The sequence below is a fragment of the Macrobrachium rosenbergii genome, chromosome 3 (assembly GCF_040412425.1).
Source record: "Macrobrachium rosenbergii isolate ZJJX-2024 chromosome 3, ASM4041242v1, whole genome shotgun sequence".
NCBI classification, from domain to species: Eukaryota; Metazoa; Arthropoda; class Malacostraca; order Decapoda; family Palaemonidae; genus Macrobrachium; species Macrobrachium rosenbergii.
Genome location: NC_089743.1, coordinates 18,240,185 through 18,246,184, shown reverse-complemented (window position 1 = coordinate 18,246,184; position 6,000 = coordinate 18,240,185). Strand labels below are relative to the sequence as shown.

General features: G+C 37.1%; 1 protein-coding gene across 1 annotated transcript in view; it reads left to right on the top strand.

Annotated features, from left to right (window-relative positions):
* The first annotated feature begins 432 nt into the window (after positions 1-432).
* Positions 433-6,000, top strand: part of LOC136852998 (alkylglycerol monooxygenase-like) — a 40,566-nt gene continuing 34,998 nt past the window's right edge. Inside the window, exon 1 of the mRNA XM_067128115.1 lies at positions 433-628. The gene's annotated coding sequence lies outside the window, so the exon portion shown is untranslated. The remainder of the gene's footprint in view (positions 629-6,000) is intronic.

Sequence of the window (6,000 nt, the reverse complement as noted above, 5' to 3'; positions counted from 1 at the left end):
CAAAATGCTTTAAAAATGATGTTCACGGATCTGCTCAAATGCTTGCTTGAAACTGCATACGTCATCCAAAGTGTATTATTTTAAAGTCAGTTGCTTGAAAATATCCTGAAACTTAGACGAGAAAAATTCACCCGACAGGAATCATTCATCGATTCCGGAATTTCAGCTGGAAACTGAAAATTCTCTGAACATTTCAGAAAACACAAGTAGGATAGTTTTAATAACATCAGTAATGATGATGGCGGAGAGAGAGAGAGAGAGAGAGAGAGAGAGAGAGAGAGAGATTGGGGGGTAGGCGGAACTCATACCAAAGCAGCGCTGTTCAAGGTCACCCAAAACAGGGGAGTAAAAAAAAATACAAAAACTGGGGCAGGGGAGAATCAGGGAAAACGGACCTCTCCTCCGCCCGCGTCAATCGAGCTGACCTTCCTCAGTACACTGTGGCAGCACCTCGCCGAACAGGCGTCTCCGGAGACAAAGACAGTCGTCTCTAGTTCTCTGTCTCGTCAAGCATCCTACGGAAAGCTTTTCAGAACAAGGATACAATTCGCAGCATCTTAAGTTTTCGTTAGATATAAACTGCATTGGATACTTCAGGATTACCCCTTTTATCCTGGTTCCTCTAACTGTGAGTATTAAATAATTAAATATGAAGTTCTGTAACGTTGAGACATTTTTTTTTTTTTATCTCAGGGACAATATTTTGCATCTTAGGGAATGAAATAAACCATAAATCTTTAGTAATCCTTTGGGAGTTAAGTGTCGTAACAGGCAGTTTTTCTTTGACGGTCACTCATACAAATGCAACGGGACACAAAACACACATAATGTCCTTGAGCGTATAGAGCCGTATAACAAAACTTTATGCCCACGCATGCACAAAGTGCGCATGGGAAGACTTTGCTTGATCTGCAAGAAATATGACTACGTTATGCTTGTATGTGTACAGTTTCCTATATATATATATATATATATATATATATATATATATATATATATATATATATATATATATATATATATATATATAAAATACACACACACTCATGCATTATGAACACACACACACCATATATATATATATATATATATATATATATATATATATATATATATATATATATATATATATATATATATATATATATATATATATATATATATATACATACAGTATATATATATTTGTAATATATATAATATATATATAGATATATTATATTTTGATATGTATATATATTTGGTGTGTCTGCGAAGTAAATATACGCACACATAGGAACTGACATAAATACTCTACTGTTTTCGACATATATACTGTATATTATACATATACATATATATATATATATATATATATATATATATATATATATATATATGGTATATACATGAATATTACCATTTATACACACGTGACTTATATTCACAATTTTTAGGCATATGCATACTTGTTTAGATACGAGAGAGAGAGAGAGAGAGAGAGAGAGAGAGAGAATAATCATAATCGTGTCCGTAGCAAGTAGCGCTTTCTTTTCAACAATATTAAATAATTCAGTAAACGGGAAGAACGGAGGATAACAGAACGACCCGCAATTCAAAAGCGAGTTTCGCGAGGACATGAAACGGCAGGTTGACCTTAGTACTCGTATTTCCTCCATGTGGGGATGTGGAGGCTGACGACTGACGCATAACGTGGAAACGCCAGTGAAGTCTACTATAGAACAGTGATTCTTGGCCTTGGTGGGGGGGGGGTAACTTACCTCTTTGAGAATCTGTTGAAAGGTATGGACCCCCTCCATAGAAAAATGCACATGATTACGAAACAGAACAGTTTGCATTCAGTGAACAAATATACGTACATATATATATATATATATATATATATATATATATATATATATATATATATATATATATATATATATATATATATGTATATATATATATATATATGTGTGTGTGTGTGTGTGTGTGTGTGTGTGTGTGGAGTACGTGAAGTATATTTATAATTTTCTCCATATGCCACATCTCTCTCTGTGAAAGTGACAATGACTCATTTGAGTAGCATATAAAGATACTGGATGCATCGACAAAGTAAGCTACTATATTTCGTTCGAATATGACGATAAAGCAAGATTACGGTAAGCAAAAAGATACATGTTGTCACATTTATAGCGAACGCAAAGCTATTTAACAACTAGAACTATAGCTATACCTTGCCTAAATCACAGGAAAACTGAGAGACAAATGTTGAGAATATGCAAGTACGCCTTTACTAGAAAGTGCAATCTCCAATTTTACAGCAGTGTAATCAATAGGTTGCAGTTATTGGAGGCTGTAAACTGAGGGAATTCTTTACCTTTAGGCTGCCCCACATTCCAGATTGCAGCCTTTTTGGCTGTATCCCTGAATCTGCTGTCGTTCCGCGTAACTTATTTGTTAAAATTGGCGATATAAGGTTAATCACAATGTTTTTATGATAATGAAACACATCTGCCAGTGAAACAAAAAATGCAGGACGTGAAACTTAAGTTTTATGTTTTAATTAAGATTTTTATGTGATGCTCACGGTCCCCTTTGAGCAATTTTAATGGACACCCAAGGAATCCATGAACCCTAGGATAAGGACCCCTGCTGTGGGAGGACCTACCACTAAAGCAAGTTGGTCAGAGCGCTCCACATACCCTGAGGCCTTTCAAAAAAATTAGGGGAAGAGTTCCTCTAGGTGACCACCACAAAATGATGACGCTGTACGCTGGTTATACTCAATATCTTTGCTCTTTTTCCCTTATTTCCTTGTTTAGAATTCATCTTTACCGGTTGTTTATAGCATGTTGGCGTTGTTTTTAAGAGACAGCTTTGCCAATCGAGGCAATATGAGGTCCGTGAGACTTTCAACACTGCAAGCTTACAAGCACAGGATAATTCAACATGTTACGGATTGCGGCCTCCTGACGGTTGGACAGTTGATAACACGCAGCTCCTGTTGCTTTTCGTTCTTTTGGTCCTGAACTATTCACTATAGGGATCAACGGATTATTTTTCGAGCGCACTTTTGCAGCCATTTGTTAAGAAAGGAAAGATGTAACTAACAAACGTGGGTAAGGTGATCAGCTCCTTATCTTACTCTTTGGGCTCGGAGTTATCCTGCGGCAGCTAGGCAAAATGACGGTTTTCAGAAATATCTGCAGCTTTACCTTCTGGATAATAAGAAACGCTGCCACAAAGAACAAGCTCGGAATTTACGCAATATATCATCTTCTGAGGTACATACTCACTCCTTGGTTCGTACCATTATGCACAAAATATGGGTTACCGAAACAAAAAAGGAACCTGAAATCAGTTATATGGCGGAAACCTGCAAACAGAACCGTAAGTAGTGTGCAAATAATTTTCAACAGACCCAGGGGCTTTTGTCTGTAACTTTGGACTTACAAATCATTCAAGATGCAAATAATGGGAATATGAATGTAAGGTAACACAGGTGCCGTCATTTAACATGACATTGGTATTTATTTTAATCTGAAGTGTGTGTGTGTGTGTGTGTGTGTGTGTGTGTGTGTGTGTGTGTGTGTGTGTGTGTTAGAGAGAGAGGAAGGGCAGGGTTGGTAGCACACAAGTTTTATTGGACCTTTAGCTGAAAATGAAGAAGAGAGGAAAAATCCAGTAAAACCTCTTGGTAGGTAGTTTTCTTTTTCTTTTACTTAAGAAAAAGACGCTTAGCATTATGAAATGTTCAACCAAAATGGAAAGGTCGCAAGTCTTCTAAATGAAACTGCAAGCCAAGAAAAACAAGAATAACAAGATTTAAAGCAAATCTGGAGAGAGAGAGAGAGAGAGAGAGAGAGAGAGAGAGAGAGAGAGAGCTGGGGAAGGGTTATAAAATACTTGAAAAGTCACCCAATAAATTTAATGGCTGCCTGACCATCTTTCCAGAACTGCTGCTGTACACAAAACCAGCAAGATACAGTAGAATGCAAAAATAAACAACCCATATTAAAAGAGTGCAAGAATTTCTGGGGTTTGTCTAAAAGAAGGACAGTCGAAACAACGAATGTCGTATTTTTAATAATGAAACAGGAACAGAAGAAAAGAAAACGTGATTTTCGTTCATTTTCACGGTGGTAAACGCTTTAGAGCAAACCTTCGCATAAAAACTGGGTCTCTCAACTTACGAAACGGTATACGTGACACGCATTACAAAACCTCAGTAATCGGAAAAACTCACCGAAGGTCTGTCAGTTTTTTGAAAGGAGCTGCCAGAATCTCTCTCTCTCTCTCTCTCTCTCTCTCTCTCTCTCTCTCTCTCTCTCTCTCTCTGTGTGTGTGTGTGTGTGTGCGTTCATTTTGGAATTTAGTGCAGTAGTAAAATCATTTTCATTGGATTCCTACACCGATGTTGCCCGCGATGTGAAAAACCAAGCAGCGCTCATAGATCAGAGGTAATGAGTTCATCTCCGTTTCTGTTACTGATTTTGAAGACAATTTCCATTTTACAATAAAAGGTCGGGGGTACAACACAAGAGGCTTTACCGAGAAGGAAAAGGTGAACCTGCCTCATGCAGATTAGAGGATGACAGGACTCGGGGAGAGAAAATAACAGTTCCTCTAAAAAGAGGCAACTTCAGCACAGATCACTGAGTAAACGACGGGAGAATGAGGAAGAAGTGCCCCAAGATATGACACCATAAAAGAAAACATCGATGAAGGCCGCAAATATAAAGATGTATGAAGTGAGGTGAATAAAATAATGAAATACCATAACAAAACAAACAATATTTTTGAAGCAACTCAAACCGTGTGATATATTTGATTTAAACAAAACTAGATGTACCACATACAATTTAAGTTTGATGTAACCTGAAGATTCAGAACGACTTTTAAAGGAAGGTATTTTAATTCCTCTGCCTTCAAACAGATACATGGGGTTGGATCGTATGGGAGAGTAAGTAGGAAAATAGTTAGAAACTGTCTTGCAGCTATTAACCTTGAACAGTTCATGAGATCTCCAATCAGTCAAGTTTTTATGATCAGAGTTTAGAATTGAAGAGGAATAAATCAGAAATTGAGTCCTAGTGGCTAAAGGTGGCCGTAATCTTAAATGAAAATAAAAGATGGTTGAATCATCAACAGGAGAACGCCATGCGTAAGGGTTCATCAAGATTATTGATAAAGAGGAAAGAAATAAATCGGAAGGGAGTAGATATCTTCATATAAACAACAGTTACTGAGCAAAAGCAAACATTTCCGGACAGAAGGGTCATAGAAAGATGTCTAAATATCATAGTTATGAAGCCCTTCTTGAGACCTGACAGAATCGACACTTCTTCAAGTAGCTTAATCCTAGGAAAGTGAAGGTTGAGCACAGGAAGGCGTGTGTGACTCTTTTAGAAATATTGAAATATAAAAAGCAGTGTAGACCACATCCCTCGCATTCAAGAACCCTCAGTCCTTACCAGCAGATAATAATGGAAATGACATAGGATTAGACAGGCATAAAACAAGGATTAAAGCTACTGGATTTTATGTTAGAGTGAATGGAGATATGTTTTTTTATGCTAGAGGTGAACTAGAGATCCGTCAGGATAGGAAACAGAAAGGAAGTTAAATTTACATGAGGTCATAACTTTATGGTCAAAGGACCACACATTTTTCAGTAGGGAGCAAGTTTAGAGTATTAAGTTTATTGGGGCAAGGAAATCATTTTCCTTGAAAGAAAAAGGAACAGCAAACCCTATAATGTTGTACGAAAAGCATAAATAACAGAAGAAGGAGAGGCTACGAAAAATTTATGCACCTGCTCTCTCAGGCGGTAGCTGAGAAAGGAATAGGACTGGTCAGACAAGGGGTATTATATCAGCTGTCGGAGAACTCTCAGTTTATTATATATAGTAGCGTGCATTACATAGGTGAAATGAGGTGGAGTGGATACAAATAGGTAACAGAAGTAGGCAATTGTCAGAAGACCAAAGCCATGCAGATATTTTTTAATTGTTAGTT